Below are 15116 nucleotides of genomic sequence, written 5' to 3'. Positions count from 1 at the left end.
AGAGAATGTATTCCACCACAAGCTCTGTCAACCTGCTAATGCTGTAATCATAGCTGACTGCAGACTCACTCTGCTCCACCACCCGAATCAATACGTAATCAGACACATCATGCAGAACCCATAGAAACAGTTTCGCAGAGGTAAATACGTGTGATGTGGCTTATCAATACGTACGGGTCTAATTTTGGAAGCTGCGGCTCAACTCCGTAAATGGAGTTCAAGGTGAGCTCCTCTGTGATGGTCTTCGTGTCTGAAGCACATGTTGCTTTGTTATTGGACAATAATTGGAGCAGAGGACAACTGTCCTCATTAACAGTCTTTGCCTAATCCCTTTAACCCTGCTGCCAAAGTGTCTAAACTACAGAGAAACTAACAGGAGCTTGTCGTAAACTCTAATCTGCATTTACTTTATATGTAAGCTTAGGGCAGCGACCTTGACCTATTCGCCAGAGAGGAACTGTCGCAAGTTGTACTTGCAGGGCTCTACGCATATACTTTTCTCTTTAGGAGCTCTTGTGCTTCTAACTTAAAAAATTTTGGAACACAGTTAAAAATTCAGGAGCACCTTCTGATCAATAATCAAAAAATCTGATAAAAAATTTGCCTTCCCATTACGAGGTGATATTTAACTCCTTTTGCTATTGCTTTTGTAATGACATTTTTCTAACTTTATTACAAGTGTCATCTTTTATGTCAAATGTTTAAAATATTATATTTTTTAAGCTTTTGAAATTTCTGATTAAAATAACTGAGTAAGAACATGTAGAATATGTTACCAATCAAATGAAATCAGTATTAACAAAATTAATTGGTACTACAGAGGTGGCACTGAAGAACACAAAAGTGGTTTGTAGGTGTATTTTCAAATATTTAGTGAGGCTCAGAGTTGGCATGAGTGCGATAAAATTCATAAACTCATGTTGAGATTAATGTTTTAAATATAAAATTTTGAATATTTTAAGAATGAAGCTAAAACTGCCAGTAGGTGGCAGCAGGTCACTGATTTAATTACTGAATCATTCATTTGATTCATTAGAATAGCTGATTCATTTAGGAATAAAGCAAGTGACCCAATGAATGGGAAATTGAATCGTTGACTCACTAGAATTGTTTAAAAACACATGGTCATTCTATTTTTGATGATGAAATAGTGCAAACTCAGGCAATAGTGTTATTAACTTCTTGTTTATTTAACTGTTGTATTAAATCAATATCTCATTTATAAACTCCCTTAAAATCATTTAAAGCTGTCACTCATCTTAGTTCATCGTGATCTCACAAAGTTATAATCAGTGAAGCTCTCTACACTGCACAATGAATCTCTTATTTACATTCTCTGTACGCTTTGTTTATGTAAGGATTCGTGAGATACGTCTGTGATAGATTACTCAACGTTGCAAAAACACCTAGAAACCTTTGAAGCTCCCCTCAGCTGACCTTGGGTCACTCGCACATGGTGCTCCTAAATATTTTTTCATAGTCGCACACAGTAGTTTCGCGCTGTGGAGCCCTGACTTGTGGGAAAAAACTGTGCCTGAAGTTGTCTATCCACTTAATTATGCAGAATTTCATTTTTATTTTGTTATTATGAAATTCTTGCATCAACACATCAAATGAACGCTTTCTCTTTTGATGTTTAAAAAGGCACTAGCATTTTATGCTTAAACGTCTTCAGGCACAAATCCACTTGGACACATAAGCTACATAGTAGTATAAATAATATAGTTGTATAAATGACAGTTTTAACTTATTGGAGTCAGTAAGGTTTTTATTTTCAGAAACGATGCATCAAATTGATCAAAAGTGACAATAAAGACATTTATATAGAGGTGGACGGTAGTGAAGTATTTTAACTTTACTCAAGTAAATGTAAAAAGTATCTGTACTTTATAATGAGTGTTTTTATTTGGAAAATGTTTACTTCACTACATTCCAAAGCATAATATCTTACCTTTTACTGCACTACATTTCATAAATAAAACTTGTTTTTTTACCTTTAATTCTTAAGAATATTAAAAATGTAGTACTTTCTTGTACTCAAGTAAATCTCTGAATTACTTTTACTTGAGTAAAAGTAAGAAAGTACTAGATTTCCAATGTAATTAAGTATTAAATGATGTTTAATATGAAATGTAGTGCAGCAAAAAGTACAATATTATGCTTTGGAATGTTAAAGTACAGACACTTGAAAAGTACTCTTAAAGCAGTCCGCCTCTGCATTTATAATGTTACAAAAGTTTTAAGTATCACTTAAATGTTGTGCTTTTGAATTTAAAAAAGGAAGAAAAAAACATCACATTTTCCACATTAATATTTAGCAGCACAACTGTTTTCAACATTCATAATTCATAATAATAAGAAATGCATGAAATCAGCATATTATTATGATTTCTGACAGATCATATGACATTGGAGTAATGATGCTAAAAATTCAGCTTCACATCACAGAATAAATTACCTTTTAAAAATGTTAAAATAAAAATAAAAAAGGCAGCGGCTATTTGCACTAACTGTAAATAGCGATTTGTCACCCTGGACCATAAAACCAGTCATAAGGGTCAATTTTTTGAAATTGAGATTTATATATAATCTGAAGGCTGAATAAATAAGATTGATTGATAAGATGATTTGTTAGGATAGGGCAATATTTGGCCGAGATATAACTATTTGAACATCTGGAATCTGAGGGTGCAAAAAATCAAAATTTTTTAAAAAAGTTTTAGAAAAGTTTTGATATGTTTATGGTAGGAAATTTACAATATATCTTAATGGAACATGATTTTTACTTAATATCCTAATAATTTTTGGCATAAAAGAAAAATCAATAATTTTGACCCATACAATGTATTTTTGACTATTGCTACAAATATACCCGTGCAACTTATGGCCTGTTTTGTGGTCCAGGGTCACATTTACGATATGATACGAGATTTGAAAAGGGAGAAAAAAAGTTTGCCCAGAAACAGATTCGATCCGGGGTCGATCGCATTGAAAAGAGCAGAACACATGCCACTGGAACTGACGATAGACAGCCATTTTTTGTAGTGTTGATTATCCCAATCACACGTTGGTGGGCGGAGTTAGTGCAAATAGCCTGCCTTGTTGGCAGAGGCTATTTACACTATTATGTATTGATGTAAATAAACACTCTGGGGGAAAAAAAAAAAAAAAAAAAAAAAAAACTAATGTTACAGTTCTCACTTTTTTTTTTTTTTTGATGAAATTAATCCAGCCTTTGTGAACATTAAATATTTGAGCTATTTTAGTCATCCAGAGCATAAATAAAATTATTACACAGCTCTTTCAGAGCAGTTTTCTAAGAAATGCAGCAGCTGAAAAGCATTGTGAGCAAAAAGAGATTTCTAGAAATAACATGTATCAGGTTCTTCAAAAGACCTGTGTCGATGTTCTTATTAAACAGGTTGCTTAAGCAGGACCTGTCAAAGGGCTTGTCCTTTATTTTTATTTTTTTTAGACTTTAAATCAAAGCCATGAACCCTGGTTTGCTCCTTGCTAGTCAGTTGCAGGTGGTATTAGGGGAGGGACGTTCTAGAGAGCCTTTTCTTTTACACAAGTGATGTGTAGCCAAGTATTGCAACCCACACTTGGAATTTGTACCAAATGCATGCACACACACCCAGAGCAATGGACAACCATTTTGTTATCACCGCATCCCCCAGGGAGCAATTGAGAAAAACTGTGATTCTTACATGCAAATATCTGAATTGTGTGAACATTTAAATTCAGCATATTCGGCGACAAAGCTAATAGAGATGGACTGAATCCACAGAACTCCAATTTTATTTTCGTGGCATCTCTAATGTTTACGTACTTTTAAAACGCTGCTCTTTTGAGTAGCTCACACTCATTTGTCACCTCTGGTTTGCTTAAAATTTCAGGATAGTTAGAGTGTAATGACTTCAGTGCCTTGGCCATCACGCGCCTAATGAACTGACAGTTGTTTTTCATCTGTATTTTCTCTCCTTTTTTTTTCGTCGGCTCTTGTCAGAACTACAACAGATTTAACAAGCCATTTTCTGATTCTTCTCTATCAAAAGCCATTTATTCTGAGCAAATGTCACTTGCAAATGCCTGGTGAATCAGTGTTCTTGAAGCGTGGAAGGGGCTTTCGGCAGGGTTGGAGATTGTCTTTTTTTGTTTCTGAAGTGCTTGCCCCAGCATGGATGATCTTTTCATTATCATGAAGTGCTAACCCAGGGTCAGCGTGCACAAAGTTATGATTAGAGCGATCTGTAATCTTCGGCATTTAGTTAATTATGTTGCTCTCGAGGCGGCCATCCATGTCAACTTCAAATCCCTCGAACGCTGTTGCCATGTATTTTTTAAATCGTTTGAGGTGTAGTCATAACCTGCTGTCCCTGTGAGCGGCGGTACCATGAAAGCAGTGTTCTTAAAACTAATCTCCGTTGTTCTAAATTCAATGTCATTACTCACATACTTCACTGAGCCCTTTGGCAACAAAATGAGAAACAAGACAAAGCGTTTTCACCTTCAGCTGATGAGAACCTACAAGTCTGTTGCTGACCTTTGCACTTGCTTGTCATTTGTCTTTTTTGTATTTTTTTTAGCACGTACCCCATCTATTTTTTTTTTTTTTTTTTTTTTTTTTTTGAAAACACATGTGGCTTTGTTTAAAGCTCTTCTAATGATTCATTTGGTTGCTTTTGTGGTTTTGTAGGACTTGGGTCAAAGCAAGGGCTAAAACAACATCTCCCCAGTCTCAAAATCAAGTGTATCAGTGTGTTCAGGCCTTCAATGTTCAGTTTATTTGCAGGGAGCGAGTGAAAATGAGGAGAGGCGGCTCATGTTTCTCAGCTGAGCTTGTGCGCAGATCTGGAGAGATGCTTTTGGTGCCTTACTGGTTCATGAGCACCAGCAAACGAGAAAATTAACCATAATGCTATTTCACGGTACTCCACTGTTGGAGATCACCCCTGCCTGGATCTGCAGAGCCGGGATGATGGGAAGCGACTGCAGCAGCTCGTTGGGTCACTCCACGTGAGCGCTCACATATTTGTTAGCTTATTCGTGGAATTATTATTAGCCCACCCTTCCAAAGATGAGTATTCATGGTATAGTTTAACATTTAAATCAGAGAGCATTTATACAACCAATGTATATATGAATGTATATTATTTGCAAAAACATATAACTGTATTTTAATATTTAGTTTTTTCTACTTAATCAAAATAACCTAACTGCAGTTTGATTGAGATTAATTAAAATGCACAATATAAAAACATGATTTTTGAAAATGGTTGAAAATTGAGTTATCTGTTTTTGCAAATGAACTCTTCATATATGTACATTATACAAAATTATACATTTAAAAAAAAAATGTTTGATTTATTATTTTTTTTATAAAAAAAGAAGTCTCTTGTCCTCGCTACTGCTGCACTTATTTGATCAAAAATACAGTACAAACAGTAATACTGTGAGATATTTTAATTAAAAATAAAATATCCTAAAGTAACTAGTTCTATTTTAATATCATTCCGAAATTACTCTAATATGCTAACTTGGTGACTAATAAACATTGTTTCATTATTATCAATATTGAAAACAGTTGTGCTGCTCAATGTTTTGGTGGAAACCATGTTTCTTTATTTTATTTTATTTTATTTTTAGGGTTCTTTGATGAATTGAAAGTTCGAAAGGAAAAAGAACAGCATTTATTTGAAATGGATTTTTCTTTAATAAAAGTCTTTACTGTCAATTTTGATACATTTTTAATGAATCCTTGCTGAATTTCTTTTGATGTTATATTATATTATATTATATTATTATTGTGTTGTATTATCTATTATTATCACCATACTGGGTTTGTAATATGTGGTTTAATTAAGTAGAAATGTATTTATTATTAATGCTCATTTGCAATATTTCTTGTTATTTTATTAACAAGAAATACTGTGAAGCAAAATACAATGAAAAATGTAATATAATGTAATATAATATAATATAATATATCTAAATACAAATGTGTGTTAAATGTACACTATTATATATAAGTAGACATTTGTTTATTATTAATGCTCATTTGCAATATTTCTTATTTTATTAACAAGAAATATTGTAAAGCAAAATATAATGAAAAATATATAAATATATATATATATATATATATATATATATATAATATAAATATCTAAATACAATTATATTATATTATATAATTAGCATAAGTAAATGTTGTCTTGCTTTTTCATATTATTGTTCAAATAAGCAAATGTCTACTACATTTTACTTGTGCAGTATGGTGATAAATCTCTGTTCCTTCTGGAAAACACAGGACCTGAGATCCCGTTTGTTAAACAATGCAGAGGGAATTAGGTTTTTCACAGCTTGTTTTTATAGCTCCTATTAACCCTCTGTATAGACGTGCAGCTTTGGCTTGTAAATCCCAAACAGTGACTGTTTGTCTCTCCAAACGCGGTTGGTGGTCCAGATACCTGGCTTGTTTCTGAATAACAGCGATGTTGTGACTTTGCTTGGAAGAAAGGACATGGCGGTGCACTGATCTGTGACTTCCCTCTGGAGCAGAGCGGCTGATGTTCTTCTTTCCTCTTCTTCATGTTAATATAAGCACCATCTAATTCTCTCAGTGAGCAATCCAGCCCCATCTGCACATTGTCTGGGTCGCCACCGGCGAGGGGCTTTGGCAGGAGTTGGCTTGTTACAGAACTTGGCTTATTTCTCCTCTTTTTTTATCTCTATGCACATACTTTTGATGGCGATGTTTTATCCTGTTGGACAGGCTTTGTTTGGTCTTGGTATCTCCTCTAGCAGCTTGTGTTTGTTTTATGGATTTCTGGCATGGTTCTTTAAACAAGTGATAATGTTTGACAATACGTACACACCTTAACCCATGTAGAGACAGGAGAGATGACACACAGACGTTTTCATATGTTAAGACAGACATTAAAACATGCAGGTTACAAAATGTAAATCCTTTTTCGTCTACTAAAATTTGCAAATCCTTTAAGTTTTCATAGAATTCATGGATTTTTTTTTTTTTTTTCTGTTGAAATAAACATGTTGGTAACACTTTAGAATAGAGAACCCATATTCACTATTAACTAAGTGTTTTCCTTCCATAAACTCCTAATTTGCTGCTTAATAATAGTTAGTATAGGTAGTTGTTAAGTTTAGGTATGGAGTAGGAGTAAGGGATCTAAAATATGGTCATGCAGAATAAGGTATTATTATGTGCTTTATAAGTTTTAATAAACAGCCAATATGCTAGTAATATGCATGCTAATAAGCAGCTAAAATTGTTTGAGTGAGAACTGAATTTTTATGGTCGCCTAACTAGTTGCTTATTAGCATGCATATTTCTAGAATATTAGCCATTTATTAGTACTAATCAAGCACATATTAATGTCTTATTGTAAATGACCTTATTCTACATCCCTAATCCTACCCAATACCTAAACTTAACAACTACCTTAGTAGGGGTAGGCGATATGGCAAAAATATCATATCACATTTTTTCACAAATTTTTTTTTGTATAAATTTTTAACCATCAAGGCTTTAAAGTAAATAATGTACTTTTGTGATTGTAAATAAGTGCAGTGTCTTGTGAGTGTAACTGTACCGCTGAATTAACACTGATGTGAATGTATGTCACGTTGTTCAGTATATTGAGACGGAGGTGTCAAAACTGCAGTTGATATAATAGAGTATGTGGGAACGTGACGTCAGCAACGCACGGCATTCTGGGACTTTCGGACACGGACACTACAGTCTACACTGGGTAATAGTGGAGGTAGATGTTAAAATTTATATTGTACATTTAAAACACATTAGAATGGAGAACGCTTGCTGTGACATAAACTACCATACCTACTAACATGACTGGAGTGGAGAACGGATCTAAAATGAAGCGCAATTTCCGATCCACATGAATTTGTAAGTGCTCACGCTATGAATAACACCTTTGGAAATGTAATTTAATCTGTGATATGAGTTGCGATGACTGTCATTGTTCATAAAGCAACTCATCTGATTTACTGTTCAGCAGCTCTTTGTAAGAAATCGTGTATTTGTTAAAGTGAAGTCCAGTAAAACTTATCCCTTAATGAAATTAGGGCTATGTGATATATGATTAAATACATTAGCGCTTACTTTACTTAAGAATATTCATTCATGGAATTGCACTACGCCACCACCTGTATCGTCTTTACATACAGACTAAACTTACTAGAGAAGCGTGACATAATCTACCTCTGTAAATAAATGTAATTTAAATGTCGCACACTTTAGTGCTCGTTGAATGGAACATATACGCTGTCTTCGAACTGGAATCAGGGCGAAATATTTCCAGTTCACAGGGCACTTACTTTTGAATCGAACAGACATCTGAGATGCACACAAAATGTGCAGGGTGGTGGTACACTTACATGATCAACTGGCTGAGATCAAGCTATGGTGTGTTTATTTTATCTGGCAGATATATCAGTGCCACCTAGTTATTAAAAACTGCAAAAGAGAAATTAATTTGGTCCTGTGTGTGGTACAGTAGAAGGTGGCCATATGATTTCTGTGAGCGTGTATGTGTCGTGTTCTGGCCACACGACTCAGTGCTCGAATGAACGCAATGGATTCCAATATTAGTACAGTAGCAAGTGCAAGCAGCTCTTAAAAACATTAACGCAAATACAGTTGTTTTTTCCTCTAGTGATTTGTGTTTATTGTCATTGTACGCTTTTTTAGCGTGTCCTAAAACATGGCGGCGACTACCTAGAATGCAATGCGCAGTCACGTAGATTCCCAAGCTCTATAGCACGATACAAAAATCGTCACACACCCCATACCTTACTAACTATTAATAAGTAGCAAATTAGAAATTTATTGAGGGAACAGTTGTAATTAATAGTAAAAGTGTTCCTTAATCTAAAGTGGTACCATAAAAGGTTACCAACATGTTAATATAAATATACAAAAACAAAACAGAATTATTTTGGTTGCTCCATAGTTTTCCAACTGCCTATTAATTGCAACCTTTGCCTCAATAAATCCCTAATTTGCTGCTTATTAATAGTAAGGTAGTTGTTAAGTTTAGGATTAAGGGATCTAAAATATGATCACGCAGAATAAGGCGTTAATATGTGCTTTTTAAGTATTCATTAACAGTAGCGTGCATGCTAATAAGCAACTAGTTAATAGTAAGAATTGGTCCCTAAACTAAAGTGTTACTGTGACTTTAGTAAATTAAATTTTTTTGTCTTAGAATATTTTTTTTCTGAATGTTTCAGTAGTTTTGACTGGAGGCCAAGTGCTTAATGAAGATTTATGCTTCTGTAGATAAGTATAATGGTTTGTGTTTTGGATTTGAAGACATTTCTATTTTATCCAAAGATACGAAAGCTTGCATGTACTGGTCTGCATTGAAAGTATTCAAAAATGCAATGTCTTAAAAACAAAGTTAACATTTGAGTGCTCTTGTGTATTTTTCAATTGCTGTCTGCAGTCCAGAGAGTGTGGCTATAAATTCTCTTGAAATGTCCTTGACAGCTGTATTTAATCAATTATGACAGTAGATTTGGAATGAGCACGGCAATTAGAAGCATTAAAGTGATATTTGTGCACATTTCTGGACAGCTGACTGTTGTCATCTTTACAGCACTAAATTGCACTGAATTTCCCTTAAGGGGCATTATGATGATTCAAATCAGATCCTGATTAAGTATTCAGTAAAATAAGAGAGAAAAAGAAATAAGAGCAGACAAAATAGCTTTTGACATCTCATATGCAGTTAATGATAACTTATTCAAGGTTCAAACCAGTTGTGGACTCTAGGCATCTGATGAATCCAGCAAGCCTCTTTTCCCAAATAAGACACGTATGAGACATGTGCTCCCATTAGCAGTTTAGCATTTGGTGATCATATGCATGATACCTTACATTCCAAAAGCAGCAAATAAACTGTTTTAAATATGCAAACCAGGCTAACTAATGTATGGTTTGTCATGAAAAGTTCAGCTTATGCCTTATTGCGACTGCATGGCCTCTGAATTATAGATCGTGTAATTCCCCAGCGACAATCTGTTGTTCTGTCAGCTCAGATCAGAGATGAACCACCTAACATCACACTCAGAGGTCAGATGCTGCTTTCTGCAGCAGAGCTGTGAAAACACACTGACTAACCTCATAATTAAAGCGAGAAATTAACCTCAGAGAACCTCAGCTACAATACTATAGCATTTCACAGCAGTTTTAGATCAAGAGCTCTGTCTTCATCACTCTCGCTGTCATTTATAAATGCTAAATAAGTTGAATGTTTTCAAGCTAATTGTTAACGTGAACAAACCAAGTTAAGTAATATTGCTTTAGACAGTGTTACATTTCAGATGCCAGCGGCGTGTCCTGATATACTCCAGCTAAAATTATTTTAATCAGCATTTGCTTATTTTTTTATCCATACAGCTATTATGACAGCTTATGTAAAAACCACATGGACTTAATTTGTTGATCCTCAATTAAAAAATGAACTATAGAGGGTGAAAAGATGACTAAAATAGAGATTTAACCCCTTAGCATTCCTACAAAATTTAACGCCTAAAACAGGCATACCCAAAGTAAATTGGATGGTGTTCTTGAACCATATAGAGTATATGCATGTATGCTTATTAACTTAGACACTTGTGTATTTTTCGTTTGCTTGAGTGTGGCTGTAAATTCAAAAGCTTAATTTAAAAAACACATTTTTTAATTTTTAATTCATTTGTTGATCCTCGTTGAAAAAATGAACTATAGAGGGAAGAAATATGACTAAAATAGAGATTTAACCCATTATCATTCCTGCAAAATTTGCCTAAAATGCCTAAAAAAGCATACCCAAAGTAAAGTTTGTGTTGTTCTTGAACCATTTGGAGTGTATGCATATATGCCTATTAACTGCAACTTTTGCCTCGATAAATTACTAATTTGCTGCTTATTAATAAGTAAGGTAGTTGTTAAGTTTAAGATTGAGGGATCTAAAATATGATCATGCAGAATAAGGCATTAATATGTGCTTTATAAGTACTAATAAACAGTAATATGCATGCAAATAAGCGACTAGTTAATAGTGAGAATTGGTCCCTATTTTGTCTTAGAATATTTTTTTCTGAATGTTTCAGTAGTTTCGACCAGACATCCAGTGGCTAATGAAGATTTATGCTTCTCTAGATAAGTATAATGGTTTGTGTTTTGGATTTGAAGACATTTCAATTTCATCCAAAGATGCAAAAACTTGCATGTACTGGTATGCATTGAAAGTATTCAAAAATGTAATGTCTTAAAAACAAAGTTAACATCTGAGTGCTCTTTTGTATTTTTCATCTGCTTCTTGCAGTCCAGAGAGTGTGACTATAAATTCAAGAGCTTAATTTAAAAACCACATTTTTACATTTTTAATTCATTTGTTGATTCTCATTTAAAAAATGAACTATAGAGAGACTAAAATAGAGATTTAAGGAACAGCATCTATGCACTGGTTATTCCATATTTGATATTCTTGCCGACTTTCTGTTGATTTCTCAGTTTTGAATATGCTTCTGAGGTGGCAGTAACACAAACTATAATGAACCTTCACAGTTTTGCATTTAGCATGCCAACTGTAAGGATTTAGTTTTGTCAATCCACCAATAGTCCTTAAATGAAATAGTGAGCCGTTTGGAGATGTGTATTTTGCTTTTGGAAACACATGCTCTTTATTAGCGCCAAGATTTTTTTTTTCTTTACACAACTATTCCTTTTCTCTGCTTTCTCATATCACAATAAGGCCTTTATTTGTGTATCATAGTGACAGAAGAAAAGCATTCGTTAAAATTCCCTGGAGCCCTTGAGCATGTGGTAATGATTAACTTTTGATTCTTGATTTCTTTGTGCAGTGCTTTAAAGGAGAACTCCACTTCCAGAACAACAATTTACAAATAATTTACTTACTCCCTTGTCATCCAATATGTTTATGTCTTTCTGTATTCAGTCGTGAAGAAATTATGGTTTTTGAGGAAAGCATTTCAGGATTTTTCTCCATATAATGGACTTCATTGGTGCCCCGATTTTGAACTTTCAAAATGTAATTTAAATGCAGCTTCAAAGGGCTTTAAACAATCCCAGCCGAGGAAGAAGGGTCTTATCTAGCGAAACGATATATGTTATTATGTCTTTTTTTTTTAAAAAATTAAAATTTGTATACTTTTTAATAGAGGTTGACCGACGTATCGGTTTTGCAGATTAATCGGCACCGATAGTTGATTGGTGGAACTATCAGTTATCGGCAAAAATCCACGCCGATAGTTTTTTCCGGGTTGGGTCCTTTGCTGGAGCGGCCGAGAAGGTCATCATTATACAGCAAAGTCCCTATAGTCTTTGTTATACAGCACGGCATTTGACTTACTTGCACTTGCGCATTCGCTTTGTAAACACTGGGTCTGTAGTTCTGCCTACGTTCCGCGTGAGCTTTCGATGTGATACAATAGTACGTAGTGTCGTGGACGCGCATCCCAGAGCCTGTGCTACACAAGCTTTTGTGCTTAAAAAGTCAACAAATCTTTATTTTCCGAAAAAATGAGTGATCGTTTTCGCTAGATAAGACCCTTCTTCCTCGGCTGGGATCGTTTAGAGCCCTTTGAAGCTGCATTTAAACTACATTTTGGAAGTTCAAAATCGGGGCACCAATGAAGTCCATTATTTGGAGAAAAATCCTGAAATGCTTTCCTCAAAAATCATAATTTCTTCACGACTGAAGACAGAAAGACATGAACATCTTGGATGACAAGAGGGTGAGTAAATTTATTTTCTAAATTGTTGTTCTGAAAGTGGACTTCTCCTTTAAGAAAATATGTTGTGCGTCTATTTTTGTTTCTAATTCCAACTGGAGTTTTAATAGAAAGTGCATGGGGCAATTTGATACTGATGGATATATCGCGGGTATCTTTTATTTCCAGTCAAATATGAATACTCGTATAAATGAAATACTCGCAGCCATAAAAAACAAACACAATCACATCAGTATCTCCGTATCATGGCTTTTATTCTTTGGCTTTGTGAATTCAATTGCTTTGCCTTTCATTTTGGCTATAATAATGTCACTGGCTATCCTAGGCATAAATATGAAAAAGCAAATAAATTGATATTGGCATATTAGAGTCTAATGTGATATTAGATGAAGAAGAAGATAAAGGTGCCCTGTTTTATAAGGACTCCAGCTTGCCCGCGGCCATCTTCTTACCGGCAGCAAATTAAGAGACTGCAAAAAGGTCACCTTACATAGCAATCTCAGCCCCGAAGAGACAGAGGTTCTCCTCCTTTGAACAAGAAAATCTACATAGTGTTCCCAGATCTGCCTGGTTAAAGCTACTTGATCCACATCCTCCTCCGCTGTCTAAATTGGGCCAGTGGGTCGAAAGCAGTGGAGCCTTGTGAAAAAGAATCACTAGTTTGCATGACTGTGGGCAGTCTCTATCAATCAGAAACACAATGCTTAGAGGGAGAAACCGAGGCTCCGATATTCACTCTCTCCTGGCAGAGCAGCCGAGTAGAACTGGTGTCTCAAGTGGTGACGGGAACGATTTTATTAAAATGGACCAAATGATACTTCGCCATTCTTGCTGACAGTCATCTCATAACTGAAGTTTTTGTTTATGTGATTTTGTTTATTCCTTCGAATGATACTTGGCAATATAATAACTTTGGCACCAGCTACGCTACACTCTAAAAATTTGTTGTTGTTTTTTTGTTCAGGTAGTGAAAAAAAAAGTGCTTCATGTGCTCATTCAACTGGTTTTATTCAAGTAAAAAAAAAAAAATTCAATTGTATTTATTTAATTTGAAAAACACTTCATGACCCCATGATTTTTTTCTTGGGAATACTCAGAAGTTTATGTTTGTGTGATTTTGTTTAATCCTCCGAATAATACTTGCCAATATAATAACTTTGGCACCAGCTACACTACACCCTAAAATATGTTTTTGGTAACACTTTAGTATAGGGACCAATTCTTACTAATAACTAGTTGCTTAATGGCATGCTTTTAATAACATATTGGCTGTTTATTAGTACATATAAAACATTTATTCTGCATGACCATATTCTACATCCCTAATCCTACCCAAAACCTAAACTTAACACTAGTTAACCTTACTAACTACTACTAGTTTATTTAGGTTCATTTATTTACTACTACTGCTACTAGTTTATTTAGGCAAAAGTGATAATGGTTTATTAATAGTGAGAATTGAACCTTAAATTAAAGTTTTTTCAGGCAATTGAGAAATGTGCTTCATGTGCTCAATCATGTGGTTTTATTCAAGTGAAAGAAAAAATGTATTCATATTTTGTAATAAATGTATTTTATTAATTAATAATTCATTTTATTTGTTTTTTATTTATTTTCTTTCTCCGTTTGAATTTTGAATACTCAGTCATTTATGTTTATGTGCTTTTGTTTATTACTTCGAATGATGTTTAGCAATATATATGATATTTAGCATTATAATAACTTTGGCACCAGCTACACCAAAAAAAAAAAATAAAAAAAAAAAAAAAATATATATATATATATTTAATGTGCTTCATGTGCTCATGTGTTTTTTGTATTCAAGTACAAAAATTGTCTTAATTTACTTAATTTGATTTAATTTCATTGAATTGTAATTATTTATTTTATTTGTTTGTTTGTCTGTTTGCTTATTTATGTATTTGCTTATTAAAAAAAAAAGCCTTTTCCTCCCCATGTTTTTATTTATTTATTTAATTTTATTTTATTTTATTTTATTATTATTTTTTTGTTATTGAATGAATTTGCATCAAGTTATAATGAATAAATGCTAATTTCTTTAAAAAAAACTAAATAAAAAAATAAAAAAAAAACATCCGTGAACTAGTATGTGTGTGGATCAATTTTAAAGATTATTTTATTTTATTTTTCCATATTTGTATTTTTTATTTTATTGGATGATTTTGCATCCTCTGAATATTTATTTAATCATGTTATAATGAATAAATGCCAATTTCTTTAAAAACAAAATAAAAAAACCTTCATAGTGTGTAATTCCTGACTCCATAGTGTATAATTATATCCATCCATGCAGAAAATAAAAATAG

The 15116-nt window shown here is 33.6% G+C and overlaps 1 protein-coding gene across 3 annotated transcripts in view; it reads left to right on the top strand.

The window, feature by feature from the left end:
- Positions 1 to 15116, top strand: part of pcdh11 (protocadherin 11) — a 247973-nt gene that overhangs the window by 148009 nt on the left and 84848 nt on the right. The window lies entirely within an intron of this gene.

The sequence above is a fragment of the Labeo rohita genome, chromosome 14, assembly GCF_022985175.1.
Source record: "Labeo rohita strain BAU-BD-2019 chromosome 14, IGBB_LRoh.1.0, whole genome shotgun sequence".
NCBI lineage: Eukaryota > Metazoa > Chordata > Actinopteri > Cypriniformes > Cyprinidae > Labeo > Labeo rohita.
The sequence above is the reverse complement of the archived record's forward strand: the minus strand, read 5'-3'. Positions and strand labels throughout refer to the sequence as shown.